The sequence below is a fragment of the Peromyscus maniculatus genome, chromosome 1, assembly GCF_049852395.1.
Source record: "Peromyscus maniculatus bairdii isolate BWxNUB_F1_BW_parent chromosome 1, HU_Pman_BW_mat_3.1, whole genome shotgun sequence".
Classification (NCBI taxonomy): domain Eukaryota; kingdom Metazoa; phylum Chordata; class Mammalia; order Rodentia; family Cricetidae; genus Peromyscus; species Peromyscus maniculatus.
In genome coordinates, this window is record NC_134852.1 from 81,701,724 (window position 1) to 81,719,583 (window position 17,860).

At 41.4% G+C, this 17,860-nt stretch overlaps 1 protein-coding gene and 1 long non-coding RNA gene across 21 annotated transcripts in view; one reads left to right on the forward strand and one right to left on the reverse strand.

Moving 5' to 3' along the window:
* Positions 1–17,860, forward strand: part of LOC143267368 (uncharacterized) — a 52,081-nt gene that overhangs the window by 14,232 nt on the left and 19,989 nt on the right. For 16 of the 19 annotated variants that reach the window (XR_013042398.1, XR_013042401.1, XR_013042394.1 and 13 more), the window contains exons 2-5: positions 11,643–11,817; positions 11,948–12,005; positions 13,541–13,662; positions 15,900–16,032. The gene's annotated coding sequence lies outside the window, so the exon portion shown is untranslated. The other 3 variants (XM_076544968.1, XM_076544983.1, XM_076544990.1) reach the window with 3 other exon arrangements.
* Positions 6,211–8,828, reverse strand: LOC143267381 (uncharacterized). Of its 2 annotated transcripts, XR_013042407.1 has the most exons (3): positions 8,521–8,828; positions 7,866–7,937; positions 6,211–6,378 (listed from the first exon to the last, which is right to left on the reverse strand). It is a non-coding gene; the product is annotated as an uncharacterized LOC143267381 (long non-coding RNA). The 2 variants fall into 2 exon arrangements; XR_013042403.1 differs by having other exon boundaries at positions 7,866–8,828.

Here is a 17,860-nt window from a genome sequence, read left to right on the forward strand (position 1 = left end):
CCTAGCTTTTCAAGGGGACCAGGCAAGGGCCAGCCTGAATTAGGAACCCAACAGCCTGGTGGAGGAGGAGGAGGAGGAAACAGGGACCTGTCACCTAGAGGCAAACTTAGAGAGAAAGTAACTGTTGAAAGTTTCCAAAGGAGGCTTAAAGAGGCAGGACAGTAGAAGCTGATAGAACCAATTTTATTATTTTTTTTCTGAAGCATTGCTAACTTTTATGACTACCCCCCCCACTTTCTTTTACTATCTGTCTTTGTGCCTCCAGGGCCAGGGAAAGAGCAGGGCAGACCCGAGATTGCTTTCAGAGTTTGGCTCCTCTGATGATGGATTACCATGTCAATTTAAACGGCATAGGATTAATTTGTTTCAATGATTTCTCTTTAGGCTGAATGCCAGGCGTTTTCTATCTCTCCCCCTTGCTCTTCAGAACAACAACGAGACGAGAGAGAGAGAGAGAGAGAGAGAGAGAGAGAGAGAGAGAGAGAGAGAGAGAGAGAGAGAGTCTTTCCATATTTTAAGTTGAGAGACAGTAATAGAAATAGACAAGTTGGGTGTACTGTTGCAACACAGTTATAGGTTTGAGTCTTTTTATCTCTGAAACATACAGTCAGTCACATTAAAATGAAATTGGTCCCAACATTTACTCAATAAGTATGTGTCTTGTAGATAATCCAGTGCAGAGTGCTTTTGACATATAAGGATTTAATTTCTCTTGGACAAGTTATTAGTATAACACATTTAAACTCACCACCTGCGATGGGGTGATTGAGATCTCTAACAACCTTACACGCTCATTGCAGAAAGGAGTTTGTATGAAGGGAGGGGAGACTGTGTAGAATGAGTCTTTCACATATGCACACATGCACACATGCAAGCAACACAAGGCACCACGCGTGTTTGCACCTGTATCCACACATCTCCTGAGTTCATATGACCACATTCTTCAGTGACGCTAAAAAAATTCCATCTATTATGCAGATGTATCTAACCTTTACAAAAATGAACATATAAACAGTTTTCATTTTTTTGAAGGATTTCTAAGATGCACAAGGAAAAAAATACCATTCAAATTCACTTACTCTGCGAGACCAGACCTATTATAAAGTAGAAAGTGGCACTAGAAAGCACTTAGGGGCCATCCAAAATCAAGCACCCCCCCCCCACACACACACACCTCTTCTCACCTACACTAAACTTACAGCTAGCTAGAGGATACTGCGGAAAGAATACAGGGAAACGGTGTACCCCAAAGTGATTCTTTCAATTCTCAGTTTAAAGGGCGTTCCTTCAGCAGACTCCGAGAGATAGGAGAGGGGTGCCAGTCTAAGTACTGCACATCTTGGGAACACACGACTGTTCCCACTCTCTTTTCCTAACGGTCTCTCCTCCTTCCAGGACCACCCCCTCCATGAAAATTTAGCATCATCGTTCAGAATAATAAATTGCATTTGAAATCTGAATACAAATAGATTGTATAGCCTTCCCCCTTTCTCCCAGCCCTCTCAATGCACAGTCCAGCCGCTCTCTATTTGTGTAGCTTCCACTTTGTAAGGACAGACACAATCAGAGGCCAATCAATGCCTGTCAGAACTGAATCTATGCAATTTTAATTCGTAAAAAAAAAAAAAAAAAAAAAGTTGTTGGTTGCTAACCTCGGGGGAGAGACTGTGTATCTCTGAGAAAACAAAATCTTGGAGAGCTCTCCCTGGGAAATGGTGTTACACATGAGCAGAAAATCCAGGCAAGAAAAGCTAATTGAATGGAGAGAGAGAATTAGGTTAAAAAATAGAGTACAATCTAGTATCACATTTTCACTAGTGTAACTTGAAATGAAGGTGTCTTCGAGTCGCCAGTGATGCCAGAGCGTTTAGATGTCGGCCACAGATGGGAACACCTATTGAAATGTGTCTGAAGAAGATTAATAGGCCTTGTCACTGTTGGGAAAGCACTGCTTGGCTGTAACTTTCCACCAGCCCAAGATGAATTACCGATGAATGCTCACTTATCAACCCCATCACTATCGTTCGACACTAAATCAAATTGAGAAGTTATCTGCAATCAGAAAATTTCTTTTTAAAATAGACATATACCTTTAGGCCCCAACTCCTTAATAATCCCACTCACAAAACAATCGCCTAGCCATAGATGCTTCTCCAGCTTATGCTGAATTATAGCTCAGTAATGAATATCTTTTTAAAGTTCACACACAAACGGACAGCTGGTCAGACTGTGAAGTTTGACAGTATTTTAATGAGTATGAAGGCTTCTTGGAAGTCATCATTTAATATTTCAGCAAATGTGTTCATTTTCCCTTTTAGATTCCCCACTCCCTTAATGGAAAAGCAAAAAGAGAGTGGATTTGCTATCTTAACTTTGTGACCTCACAGTTATATAATGCTCTCTGGTAATATAAAGTTATGAGAATTTTGAATTCAGGTAGATAACAGAAGAACAAAATTAAATGGGTGGTGGAAAAAGGCAACCATGTGCAGTTTTTAATGTTTTCATGATGCTGCATGTAGCTCATTCTGGGGATGTGTTGAGACCTCTCTGTTGGACTAGACATGTAGTCTATGACTGAGCTACACTCAGTTCCCTCACCTCTGTCACTATGGAGTCCTGGACGGCCTGGAACTCAGACAGCCTCCTGTCCCTCTCCTTCCAATGCTGTGTTTAAAGGCCTGAACCACCACGCCCAGCCTTCACATCTCATTTTCAAGGTGATTTATTTGAGAAGCAAGACAAAGTCATTATCTCTTTTTATTATTTATTAACCAACTCTGAGCATCTAGTGTCTTTCCAACCTTGGATTCATTATGTTTTAATAACACCACCACCTGTTGTATTTTGTAGTGTCTTTGCTATTTACAGAGTGACTTCACGTGCAGGATTCCTTTGATTTCTACTGAAATTCTTTTCAGGCAGATTTTTTTTGAATCTCCATTTTGCTAATGAACCGAGGTGAACTCAGGGAGCGGATAGAAACATAGTTACAACTGGAAACTATGTTACTATGTCCTTTAGTTTTCTTTGGGGATTTTTTTCTTTTACTCAGAGTTATTATGTAAATGCAGAATAAAAATGGTGACAATGCTAATTGCAGCTAACATCTAATATATACTAGAACGTGAGCAGTACCATGCTATGTAATCTCTGCATAACTCTCTTCAATAGCTCCTGGTATTGTTTCAATAACCCAAGAAAACAAAACAAGGTTTCTAGATTTTAGGGACTTGTCCAAAACTCACATTGATGGGAAATTGGGGACACTAAGGAATTTTGAATGCAAAGCCAATGATGATGGTAGCTTACTCTAGGACCCAGTTTTTTTTTTTTTTTTTTTGGTTTTTCGAGACAGGGTTTCTCTGTGTAGCTTTGCGCCTTTCCTGGGACTCACTTGGTAGCCCAGGCTGGCCTCGAACTCACAGAGATCCGCCTGGCTCTGCCTCCCGAGTGCTGGGATTAAAGGCGTGTGCCACCACCGCCCGGCGAGGACCCAGTTTTTAATTGCAAAAAAAATTGAATTGCACTGGGTGAGTCCTAGACATCTCAGTTATTTTCTGAATATGAAAAAATTTCAGATTCTGAGGCAGTGCAGAATAGTTCATGGGTTGGTCTCTTTGTATTTACTTATTATTTAGTTATGCAATTTGCAGTGCTTTTGGTCAAACCCTAGGGCCTCACATATGCAGAGAAAGCCATGTACCACCGAGCTTCACTGCCTAGCCATGAATCCTGGCTGTAAATCCTGGTTTTGCCAGTTACAAAGTATATGATCTCTGTTTCACTGGTCTTTATTTTCCTCCTCTCAAAAATGGGATGGTTAGATTCAATGTACCAAACTATGATGTTTGGGGATACTTTTCTCACTCCAGAGAGTGAGGACAGGAACCAAGAAACAATGTCTACAAGACACATTTATGGCTAGGCAAGAGCGGTAGCTTCCCCCTTCTAGAGACTGTCACTAAGATGGCTCAGCACTACAAGAAATTATCTTATTTTCTTTGCCTCTAGAGAGCATGGGATAGTCATCTCTCACTACCTCATGGGGCTGAACCAAGATCCATGTAAGAAGGTTGTTTAGAACATATGCTCTGTAGATAGTTACACTATATATATATATATATATATATATATATATATATATATATATATATATATAAAACCATTTTTTATATATATATATATATACACACACACACATATAAACTATATGCACTATATATATAGTTTAGAAAATAAACAAAAAGAGCCTGTAACCATTTGGTAAAGAAACAATGTCTTCCCTCCCTCCCTCCCTCCCTCCCTTCTCATACTCCTCTTCCTCTCATGTTCAGACTGATCTCAAATTCTTGATCCTCCACCCTGGGCCTCTTGAATGCACCAGGTTTAATATGATAAAATGACAATTTGAATGTCAGTTGTTTGAACTCTCTGCTAGAGTAGGCTGACTGGACTCGAGGTAGGGAAGGTTGTTTAGAACATCATATAATTTAAAATTGTGAGGAAAATCTCCCCCCCCCAACTTTTTTTTTTCCAGATTAGAAGAAGACTCAGGTCTGTAGAGGCATGGGAGACTTACTCAGCTAACTGGTGATAACGGTGAGGTGGGGTCCCTTTTATTTTGGTCCCCAAACCATGAATCAAAACCGCTTTGACAACGTCATCTCCCACCATGCTTCTTGTTCAACCAGTAATTTTGGTCCTCTGCTTATTTATGCATTACAATCTTTTTTTTTTCTTTTTCTTGAGGGGCAGGGCTCGGGACAGGGTTTCACTGTGAAACAGTCCCGGCTGTCCTGAAACTCACTCCATAGACCAGGCTGGCCTCCAACTCACAGAGATCCACCTGCCTCTGTCTCTGGAGTGCTGGGACGAAAGGCTTGCGCCACCACCGCCCGGCTGTTGTTATGTTTCTGTGATGTGACACTTTGTGTGAGTTGATACCGACTGCAATGTGGAAATTTTTCTAAGTCTCTATCACAATCATTTCTTGTGAAATTTACAAAACTACCCAGCTAGGTAGCTGGGACTTTGATAAAGAATCCCACAGTAAGAATGTTTTGCCAGCAAGGCATGTTACTACACACCTGCAATCTCAGGCCTCTGGAGGTGGAGGCCGACAGATCAGCAGTTCAAGGTCATCCTCAGCTATACAGCAAACTCCAAGCCAGCCTGGGGTATGTGAGATCCTGTGTCCAAAAATAAACAAGTAAAAATAAATCTTTAATTTCTATTAGATCGCAACGATACTCTGCCCAACCGCTATTTATTTCAGCTCTCCTTTGATAGTTTCCCAGCAAGAAAAGCCTGTCTTTTAAATCTTCCCTTTCCCGTCCCAAACTGTCTTTGCTTGGCCATTGCCTGCTTTGGGAACGCCCGTCTGGGTTTAATCAGAAGTTACAAGACAAAATGTGCATTATTAAGAAATATAAATATTTTCAGAAGCAATTAAAGGGATGAAAGATTGATTCATCGTGTAGATTAGACGTAATTTGAAGCGGCTTGTCCTAATGAGAGCTACTGGGATCGAAAGTCAGGAGCTGGCCTGGCCACCAGTTAGAAACCCCAAGCATTGGAGTTACCTGTCAGCAATTCACATTCGAGCTATGCCCAGACACTTTTTTTTTCTTGCCAGTCTCTGGGCTGAAACTCCTTCCTTACTCCCCCTAGGGACTTGTAATAGTCACCTTTGAAAAATCATGACTAATTCTTTCTTCTCTTTAGCGATCAGAAGGGAGTACCTTCCTTTTCACAACTCCAGAAGTTGGCTTAGCATTAACTTTCATAAGAACATTTTGGCCTGGAGGCATCTGTATTACAATTTTTTCTTGGCTTAATAAAAGGTATCATATTATCTACCTGGTCAATCGCTATTGGCTTCCAAAATTGAGACATGGAAAAACCTAATAAGCCTCATTAGGAGATCTGATTTAAAAAATCAAAACAAAACAAAAAAAAACCAACACACACACACACACACACACACACACACACACACACACACACACACACACACTCACACACAGGCTGTCTCATTTAGCCCACTGCTTTGAAACATCCCCGCTCTGAGAGCTGGGTGGCCAGGACTTGAATACAGGTATCCTAATTTGAAATCTTTGTTAGTCTGGTAGTTCTGGAAAAAAAAGGGAGGGGGGAATGTGTCTAATATGTAGGTGGAATCTTAATACACAGAGGATCAAAACCTGATTGTTGTATTTTGTTTTTATTTTCTTTCTTTCTTCCCTTTAATCCCACCTTTTGTCCCCATGGCTGTGTGTGAGAGATGGCTTGATTTTCTAGAGATGCTTCACCCATCCACAGCTGGAAGTCCAAAGAGGACCGAAATGTCTTTAAAATCAACACAAGTCCGGGAGCCTGAGAGAACAAGTTTTCCTTTGTTGTAGGGGATAGTATTATTTGCTGTAGGTTTTTTTTTGATATACATTCTAAATTAGGCCTGCAAAGGCATGCTTCATCTTTAATTCATCACTCTCAGCTGAAAGAGATTAGCAATGTCTAGCACGCACCCCTCGTATGGTGCTGACCTCATCAAGTATGGCCTGAAATTAATTAGCCTCATTCATTCCAAATGGAAAAGGATAATGGAGCAGCGTCTTAGCGATGACCATCACACATTGTATGCAGCATATTTAAAAGGCCTCGATTTTCAAACCATGTAGATTAAAATTCTTTCCAGAGCTCACAATATGCCTGAGTTATCGAGGACCTAGAGCAGAGCTCCGTCGGTTTTGTGCATGCGTGGTAGTGCATGTGGCTTGGATGTTGCATGGGTCTTTTGCCGGTGTCTGTTAGCTATGTCTGCTTTCAGGGGATTTGTTCTCCGGAATCACACCTTGAGTGCTTGACCAGTAAAAATCTGACATATAATGCCGTGTTCAATGATCTGGTCCCCCGGTCAGCATGCTAAGTGCATGCTTTTGATCGCCAGTGGGAAGAAAAGGACGGAAAAACACTGTAGCCATTTTCCACCAAAATCCTTGTCGGCCTCTAATTTGGACACAGAAAAGTTCCTTAAAGAGAGACTCAACTTTTCTATTTTGAGTTATTTTTGAGACTTCCTATGTCTTTTCCCAGTCTTTACTGTTTTGATCATATTTTAAAACTTGACCAAAGATCTAGTTAGAAAACCAAATCCTTTCAATTTACCGTCTCACTAAGATTAGCTGATTTTTTCCCCTTCTGGGGATTGACTAAGAGAGGTCACATTTTTGAATATCAAAACTGCTTTCTTTTTGAGCCAAAAAAAATCTTGACTCGAGTTCTTTGGGCTCCTCAAAGACATTGTAAAGTTTATTTTTATGAACAGTAGTTTGCGACTATAGATCAGAAGAAGAAAGAACCCGTGACTTTGTGTTTTCAGTTTTTAATTTTTAAATAGTATGAAATATAGTCGGTTTCTGAAAAGGCACCAGTAGTATTTTGGTGGCCAGGATCTTTATATAGTGTACATTTCTTAAGAAAAGAATTATCCCAGAATAACTTTGTCTGCTGAAATAAAGAAATAGCTACTCAGTGTAATATAACAGCAAAGCTTCCATCTAACTGTCAGAACCAAACTTGCAGTCTTAAGGGAATAATCTTTTCAGAGCTCTTTGATGTACTAAGCTTCACATATGTTATTTAAGATTATTTTGTCTTAAACGATACAACAAAAATTGAAAGTGTGCTTCTTCTCTGTCTATAGACTGAAGAGGTAGATTTTTTTTTCTTTTTTGCCAAGCTCACTTTTGCTCATCATTTCAAGGCAGAAGTCCTTTTTAATCTAATGGTCAGTGTCATCTATGTGCAGGAGCTCACCAATTGGGGATGGTGAACCTATCATTTGGATACAAAAGATTTACCTTTAAATCTTCCCAGACCTCTAGCATATAATTGGAGGAAATTAGCCAGCTTAAAGACTGGGCTTCTGCTCTCTAAGGGAATAAGATATAAAAGATGAAGAAAGATTAACTTATACAAATTTGATTTTAAAGTCACAGTTTAACAGAACCTGGATAAGCAATGACATGCCGCAGAATTTTAAAGGCTGAGAGAAATAGGTAAATTACAAATCATCATCTAGTCAACTTGGAGTGTCATGACAAATAAATGCAATTGTAAATAAAGAGAGGTATTTGGCGGCAGTAGTTACCCACTGAGACACATGCTATAAAAAATATTTTCCTAATAGTAAAATTGATATTATATTTACTATCGAGACAAGGGAAGGCAAGCATTCTGTACACTATAGTTTGTTTTCATAAAGCATCTCTCACATTTTACTTAAGTTATTGTATTTTTTAATCAACAGAGGTAGAAAGAGTAGGCATGCTCTAAACGTAAGGATTAGCTTCATGAAACATGAGTTCATTCAAATAACAAACTCAGAGTAAGATTCAGACTAACTTATCAAATCTCAGTTGGTGCTCATGTGAAACCACAAATCTTTAGCCTTTCAGCATTTGAAAGTGGAAAAGAGTGCCATTGAAATTCAAACGAGTTTGGAACTACCCATACCTGGACTCACTGACATGGAGGGAAGCTGCAGTTCCTGTTTGGGTTCAGGATGAAACTCTGAGGCTAAAGAGCGAATAATGAATAGAAGTTAGCTTAGGCTAGATGGAACTGGAAGATGTTTTTGGAATGTATTTGCCTTACTTTTCATTTCTTGAAATTCATCTGGAGATGAAGAGAAGAATGGTAGATGAACAGAACTTCCAGTTATGTGTGTGGAAAAAGCCAAAGAGGAACAACAGGAGAGAAAGTCTTTGTCTTTGCGTTGGCAAACACACTTGTCATTTTTGTTTCTGAGATACTAGGGCTTGAACCTGGGACTTTGAACATATTGGGTGATCATTCTGCCATAGAGGAAAACCTCTAGTTCACAGAACATTTTTCAGCAAGGAGAACATGGATGAGAAATTATCAGCTAACATTTCAAGGACACTTAATCAGCCAAGGCCCTGTGCTGAACTGTTCACTAAGGTAACTTGGTTTTTTACCCCAGATGCCAGGAAAACATTACTATTTCCACTCTTCATGGGAGGATGCTGAAGCTCGAGGGATGCTATGCAAGTTGCTCAAGGTCACACTACTTATAGAGATGACCCAATCCAGCATGTCCCATTTTGTCTCCCAACATGTCTAGTGCTAGACTGCTTGTGAAGAGAAAATGTAATTATGTTGTTGGCAAAATGAGTTGCTATAGACTATGCATGGGAGGGAACTTTCCATTTCTGGATAACTACAGGCAATAGGAAGCATTTTCTGGGGAAAACAAAACAAACAAAACAGAAAAGTGTGTCTTCTCTCTCATCTTCTGGTCCCTCAGGTCAGAAGGAAGGGCTCCATAGTCCTCCCATGAATCTTCTCTAATCTTCCACCAGGCAAGTTGGACTAGATATATGATGAAACACGTGTACACACACACACACACACACACAGAGAGAGAGAGAGAGAGAGAGAGAGAGAGAGAGAGAGAGAGAGAGAGAGAGAGAGAGAGAGAGAGGAGGGATTAAGAAACAGAATGGAATTTAAAGAACAAGTCTTGCCAAGACATTGACTTGGAAGCAAAGATCAAAAAAAAAAAAAAGAAAGAAAAAAGAGAGAGAGAGAGAGAATGAGAAGTCGTTGTCTGAGCAATGGTTAACAGAGACTCTGGCTACACACTGTAGACAGTCAGCAGAAAAATGTGACTAGGGAAAATCTGAAGAAGCAAGAAGGCAGGCCTGAAGGGAAAAGAGAAAGAAAGAAAGAGAGACTGAGTGAGAGAGAGGGAGGGAGAGAGGGAGGGAGGGAGGGAGAAAGGAAGGAAGGAAGGAAGGAAGGAAGGAAGGAAGGAAGGAAGGAAGGAAGGAAGGAAGGAAGGAAGGAAGGGAATTTGAAGGCACTCTGAGATTTTGGCACTGCCTTGAAAGACTCACAAAGAAAGCTGCACTTTTTTTTTTCTTCTTTCCTATTGAATTCTAAGCTGAAGATTTCCCAGTGTAAAGAATTTCCATCCCTTGTGTTGCATAGGCTGCAGCACAAAGCTGGTCTACCAAATCTGCTCTAGGAAATGCTTTGTACCGTACAGTAATACGTGAAGTGTTCTTATATCTCTTATGGCCCATACCATTTATCTCTTTGAATGTCACATTGAATTTGCAAGGTGTATGTAATTATCTCTGCTTTGGAGAGGGCTCAGAGAGTTTACATGGCCTGTCCTCCAAGAAACAGCCTAAATCACTGAAGAGTCCTTCCCAGTCTTTCTCCTGAACACCTCACTGTTTTCCCGACATAACGTGAGAGGCACAATTTCAACCTGAAAATGATGTCACAGAACAACTGGTTTAGGTTAACGTCATGACAGTGCACGCTGTTAACAATATGCTGGGCTAGGCTGAAGTTTGGTCTTGATAGGAAATCTGCCTGTTGTCTTGCAGGTGGTGTTTGGTCTGCACAGCTCAGCCGAAACTGTTCACGTAAATTAAGCACACTTCCACCCACTGGGATGGGAGATGGAATGAGAGGGGAAGAACATAAGAAAATAAAGTGGAACTCTACAAAGAGGTTCGCACACCTCCTGTGTCTAAACCTAGCTGTTTCTAGGGACCTTAGTGTTGATGAAAAGACTGAATTAACACTCCAAACTGTTCTCTGCCAATGGAGAAAAGTTCCAGATTCCTTAAAAAGCATGCAAAGCCTCTATCTGGAAAGGGGTAACAGCATTTGGGACCAATTACCTGGATTAGGAGGCCGCAGAGATCTGTTTGCACTTTGTAGCCCAGGGCCCTTTGGCACTGGTCCACAAGCTGGAGAGTGTAAAGGGCAGGAATTTCAGCCTAACGTTGACTTCCCTCTTGACCTGTGAGTCTGAACCAGAGAAAAGCAGGTAGAGGCCCTGATGTCACTTGCCTGAGATGTCCCGCAAGTCGGACACAGAACATTGTCTTCCAGCGAAAGGAGTTGACACGGAGTTCCCCTGTAGTGAAGACATGGGTTTTCATCACAGTCTGACTGGGAGTATTGTGTCAGGGTGTGGCTTTTCAGCTTGATGCTCCTCAAAAATGATTTTTGCAAAAGAAATTAGGAGTAACGGTACCCTGCCATCTTTTGTTTAATTGCCAAAACACTTTGATTTAACTTTGTTTTTGAATACCTTACAGGTTAGTTAGTGGCCAAGGGTAGATAGTGAGGTTATTACCAGGGCCATTGAGAGTGTGTTTAGAATAAGATGGTGGCAAATACAGAGATTTTAATTATTATTATTATTATTACTATTATTATTAGAGACAAAGTCTCATTATGTGGCCCTGGCTGGCCTGGAACTTGCTATGTAGACCAGGTAGACTTTGAACTCACAGAAATCTGTCTGACTCTGCCTCCCAAGTGCTTAGACTGAAGGTGAGCACCACTGTGCTTAGCAAATACAGACATCTTGACCAAAATAGAATCGTCTAGAACATTGGGTCTTAATTCTGAAGTTGACAAAGGTTTAAACTATACGAGATTAAGATGCAGGATTCTCCCTCTTCAGAGGACAAAATATACTCATTTTTCAGAACTTTGGTAATTTCCAAATTGTTTGAAGGTACTTAGCTTTCCTTAATGTAATCCTGAGGCTAGTGGCTTGACCTTGCTTGTTGAAATGTTCACAGAAGCGAAGAAGCACAAAGAATGAAAATATCCCTCCCAGAAGAGCTGGCTGCCAACCGCAGCGGGGTTGAGGAGACAGGCCCAGTTTCTCCTGTGATCAGAATGTCTGTGTGCATAATTTTAAGCCAGATCACCCCAAATACCACTGGTAGACCGATAAATTGGAAATAACCACAGGTAGGTGCTGGGTTCTTCCTTATAAAGTTCTCGCTCTCCCCTTTAAAAACAAAAAACAAAAAATCTTTCTTTCTTTTCTTTCTAAAGCAGTAGCTTTTCTGATATTTTAAAATTTTGTTTTGTGTTCCAGGTATGGTGGTGCACACCTTCAATCCCAGCATTCAAGAGGCAGAGACAGGCAGATCTCTGTGAGTTCGCAGCCTGTCTTGTCTACCTACCAAGTTCCAGGCTAGCCATTACTACATAGTGTGACTCTGTCTCAAATATTATGCATGTGTGAGAGAGAGAGGGGCGGGGGAGGAGAGAGGAGAGAGTGAGAGAAAGAATCATAGGGTGCATGGGGAAGTTAGAGAAAACCTTGGGGTAGGTTCTCACTTTCTACCTCATTGAATCAGAGGCTCTCTTGTTTCTGTACTGTATTTGTATACTACTGGCCTGATGTCTGAGTGAATCTCCTTCCTCTGTTGCCCATCTCCCTCTAAGAGTGCTTGGATTGCAGGTGTGTGCACACAGCTTTTTACACGGGAATTGAAATTAGTTAAGCTTGCTAGAAATCTTACCTGCTGAACCACCTTCTCGGTCCTCGAAAATCCTTTAGAAGGACTCAGATGAGGAACTGGAGAGAGAGTTTACCAATTAAGAGAGCTTCTTTTCTCGGTTAGGTAGCCCAAGTCCAGTTCCCAGCACCCATGTGGAGTAGTAGCTCACAACGGCCTGTGACTCCAGCTGCAGGAGTGGTCTCCAATGCCTTTGATCTCCACAGGCACTTGCACACATGTGCACATAGCCTCACACAGACACATGCATGTGCATAATTCATGAAAACAAACCCTGAGATGAAGAACTTAGATTGAACCTGGGATGTGGACTCTTAGAGACATTTTGATCCCGTCCTTCAGTGACACTGAAGGAAACGATACCGCTCCAGCCCTTCACACTTTAACATCCGTCTGGTTACAAAACCCCAACTTCATCCACAGTGGGTTTTTCTGATCCTGGGTTATCTCAACATTTTACCTTTCTCTACAATGTCAGAACCCCTGACATTCACAATTAGCTTCCAAATTAACTTAGAAATGATAGTAAGCTCTCAGCTAAATGATAGGGTGGCCACTGGGGACCAGACCAATTTCCTAGAATAAGGTTAGGACCAAGTAGCTGTGTGGTGATGCTAAGGTGGATCCTGTCGAAGTGCCTGCCTATTGTGATGTGAGCAGGAATTCTGTGTGATGTAGCTAGAGTTTTCCTGCCTTGCCAACAGTCAGGACAAATCTTTGTCACCTGTCAGTTCCACAGCTGCTCAGACCCAACCAAGTAAACACAGAGACTTATATTGCTTACAAACTGTATGGCCGTGGCAGGCTTCTTGCTAACTGTTCTTATAGCTTAAATTAATCCATTTCCATAAATCTATACCTTGCCACGTGGTTCATGGCTTACCGGTGTCTTCACATGCTTCTCGTCATGGCAGCGGCTGGCAGTGTCTCCTTCTGCCTTCCTGTTCTTTCTTTTCTCCTCTCTGTTAGTCCTGCCTATACTTCCTGCCTAGCCACTGGCCAATCAGTGTTTTATTTATTGACCAATCAGAGCAATTTGACATACAGACCATCCCACAGCAGTGTGACACTAGAGATAACATCTACAGTTCTGCATCATTAGTTGGCATGCTGATATTACCTGTGAAACAGACAGTCTTTAAATAATGTTTTTGTTTGAATTTAAGGTTCTATAACAGAATCAAGAAGGTGTGGACACCTACCTGTGGGCTGAGGCTTGGGAGACATTGTTTCAGGTTCCTGTTGAAGCCAGAGTTCTGGAGATGGACAGCTGTTCAAGGAAATGAAGGTAGATTTTTGTGAATTGCAAATAATAAGCAGGTAACATACATGTGTGAAGCCTGGACCACAGCCACTAGAGAGACAGAGGGTCACTCATGCAGCCATCAGTCTTAGAAACGTTTGTTCTTCGATGGCTTTGGCTGTGTATGGGAGCAGAAATCACACTGGGTTGGAGTCTGTCCTCAGAGGCAGCAGAGCTGTTTTTCCCTAGGGGAAAACTGTCCATACTTAAAAATAACAGGCACACTCCTGAACCCACGGTTTTTGTTTTACTGGCTCTGTCTCCTAGCTCCCCACAGGACCAGGCCTATGGCTTTCTGGAGTTGGCTTGGATTGCCAGAGTATCTTAAGAGGTCTCGAAACAAACAAAATACTCAGAACTTCTGTGACTGTTACAGACAGTGTCTGTCCTGTTACTGGCTTTAAACAGAGCCCCTCATGGGAAAGAACCCCTACATCCTGGAGTCAGATGCCAATCATTTTGGGCATGTTCAGGGGATTTAATGCTTTTAAGAATGTTTCATGTTTATCCCCATTAAATTTCAGTTTGCTTTGGATTTTTGGGAGCTTCTAGAATCTATCACTCTCATCTTTTGTTGCTTTACAGACTGACTAACACTAATCCCCCTGCACCCATCATTTTGCTCAATTCCTAAACTAAATTTTGAGCATATCAGGGTTTCTGGAGTTTGCAGGGTTTTTATGGTAAAAAACGAATGCATGTTGATTCTGTCAGCTCTTAAGGAGTGGTTAACAGAATAGTCTCCAAAGTGAGATTTGCTTGGATTTAAATCCTGAGCCTGCCAATATGCCATGCCTGTTGGCATCTTAATTTATGTGTGACTCAGTTTCTCCATTTGCAAAATGGAGATACTGGTAGAACTGCCTTATACACTTATTTTAATAATTAAATAAATTAACATAAACAAAGCACTTACATTAGTGCCTGGGACATGATGTGCATTATTTATTATACATTATTTATTATAAAGATAAGATAAATTGAGACTGGATTCTAAGAACGAGGGCAATGTCTTGTTTGTAACTATCTTCTGAAAGATAAAGAAATGTATTTGCTGTCAATATTCTGAGCTTTTGAATGAATAATTTCCATAGTGGTAGCAAAATGTTAGGGTGATATTTTATTGAGACCTGGAGGTATGTATAGCTAGGTAGTGATGAGGAAGTCATGTGGTTGGGTTTAGAACCAATGAGAAGGCAGAACAGAAAGGCAATAAAAAGACAGGACACAGGAAGAAGGTCTCTCTCAGGGGAAGGACAGCAGTGAGTGGTAAGATAAGGTGGTCTTAGCTCTTGGCTACTGCTCTGATCTCCGGGCTTTTAACTCTTTATTTGGCTCTGTGTTTCTTATTTAATAAGACGGTTTAGAATTACATCTACAGCAGGTAATCTAATCAGCTTTGTAGTTTCTAATGCTAACAGATATTCAATATGTTATTCAATCAGTCAATCAATCAATCTTGGGCTAGAGAGAAGACTCAGCAGTTAATGGTGTATACTCCCAGGCCTGATGATCTCAGTTTGCTCCCTGGGACCAACATGGTGGAAGGAGAGAACAGACTTCCATGGGTTGATTTTGGAGCACCACAGATGTACTGTGGCTCATGCACATGGATACACTCACACATAAAAGAAAAAACTAATAATAGAGAGGTAATGTTGAGCCAGGCATGGTGGTGCATGCCTTTAATCCTAGCACTCAGGAGGCAGAGGCAGGAGGATCTCTGTGAGTTTGAGGCTCGCCTGGTCTACAAAGGAAGTTCCAGGACAGGACTCTGTTACACAGAGAAACCCTGTTTTAAAACAACAACAACAAAAAGAGGCAATCTTGGCCATGGAAAGAGAAGCATGTATGTTGAATATTGGGCCCCTCCATTGTGATCATATTTTTCTATGGGAGAACACCAGTAGAGTCTTGTACATGCTAGACAAGCATTTTGCTATTGAGCTACATCCCCAGCCCCAAACCAAGTATCTTTACCAAGGCCAAACTATTGCTACTTGGCTGAGGAAAAGTCCTGCATGCAAGTCCAGTCTGAATTCAGAGAATATATTCTGTTCAGGCTGTGCCTTTAGTAGGCTGAGCAAAAAAAAAAAAAAAAAAAAAAAAAAAAAGTTAGGTATTTTTAACATGAAAAGGACCTGAACAAGAATGCTAGAATTTCTGAACAAGAAAAAGTCTTTTGTAGATCTTTATTTTGCTTAAATTTTGTACATTTCTAGGCCATAGGAAGACGCACTTAAAAATACACGCTTGGAAGAAAACTGTTGAGAGTGTCATCTACCGCGTGGGTGTCTCTGCGCCGTCCTCCCCTTCTGTAAACACCAGCTGAAGCTGCGACCTGGGAGTTCCTGAGTAAGTCCATGGCAGCACAATTCCCTCGTTGCTTTCACAGCTGCGTGTTAAATCAAGTTCTCGTCATGCTCGGAGTGTCAGTCTTTTAGAGACATCTTTTTACAGGCAGCTGTCTTTGAATTCCCGTCCTTGCTAATTGAGACAGGTTGGGTATTTCCATATTACTACAGTGGAGCTCCAGGAGTGAAACTCCTTTGTACGTGTTCAATAGGCACCCCCCCACCCCCAACGAACTCACCTGCTGCCCGGTATGGGAGGAGCTTTTCCATGGAAGCAGAGGCCACAGGTAACATGATACACAGTTGTTGTGTGTGTAACGTGCTAATACTTTTGACAGCAACCATCTGAAAGGGGTGTAGCAAGTCATTTGGAATTTGTACACAGACGGCCCTATCCATTACACTCACCGGTATCATACCCATAATCTCCAAGGGCAGAGATGCGATTACAGTGGGCAGGCCAAGATCTTCTGCGCTTACACACACACAACTCCCCCTGACTGTGCCGGGGAGGCACATCAATGGAAGTTTTCAGCAGCATAAATTTCGTCCAGTTCAGTCGTGACCACAGCAGGGCCCAGCTAAACAGAGGGACCTGGCTGTGTGTTAGAAAGGCTGAAGAAGAACAAAAAGGCTGCCAGTTTTCAGAAGAAATTTTATCCCCGGAGCATTCAGAACTGTCGTTGGAGACTCACCACCCTCTCTTCTGGTCCCACCACCTGTGGATCCCAGGCTGGGTCCGGAAGCAGCTGAAATTGAGTCACATTTTTTAAAAAAATGATGTGTTCTTGACTCTGAAAAAAGTACAATGGGTTAATTAAAAAAAAAAAGAATAATTCAACATAGAATCATGGGCTTTTTGCATACTTTCCTGTATGAAAGCATTGCTTTATTGTTGTTAAGGGAAACTGGTACATGTAATTCCCTGAGAGCTCTCTGCATAGATGCAGCCATGTGTTTCTTTCTTTCTTTTCTTTTTTTTCTTTTTTTCTTTTTCTTTCTTTTTTTTTTTTTGAGACAGGGTTTGTCTGTGTAGCTTTGGAGCCTATCCTGGATCTTGCTCTGTAGACCAGGCTGACCTCGAACTCACAGAGATCTGTCTGCCTCTACCTCCGGAGTGCTGGGATGAAAGGCGTGCATCACCACCACCACTACTACCACCACCACCACCACCACCGCCCAGCGCCATGTATTTCTTTTAAAGAAGAAAGCAACAGCTCAAATTAGCATGTTTGCAGAGGGCACTTCCAGTGTGTGTGTGTGTGTGTGTGTGTGTGTGTGTGTGTGTGTGTGTGAGAGAGAGAGAGAGAGAGAGAGAGAAAGAGAGAAAGAGATGAGAGAGAGATTGATGCTTGTAATGTGGCAATTTCTATTTGTATAATAACGTCAGCAGAAATAGAACAACATGGACCAGTGTGATGGCTCAGCAAGTAAAGCCACCACACCTCATGACAGGAGCTCTGTCCCCAGGATCCACATGGTGGAAGGAGGGACTCCTGCCAGGAGACTCCTGCCAATTGTCCTCTGACCTTGCCCTGCATGTGTTTGGAAAGAGTGCTCCTCACATCCCACACTCACAAAATAAATAAATAAGATGTGCCTAAATTTTTTTCTTTTTAAAGAAAAAGCTGGCTTACTATGACCATAAATTCAGGATATCAATCAATCTCTGAATGGGAGATAAAGTTGATGTCCATATATCCAATCTAAGACTATCCATGTAATGCTAACAAATGCCAAGTTCACAGCCTACACACACGTGACACTAAGTGTGTTATTTATAGCTTATCAACCGTGTAGAACAATATTAAGGCAGAAATCTGTGTTCT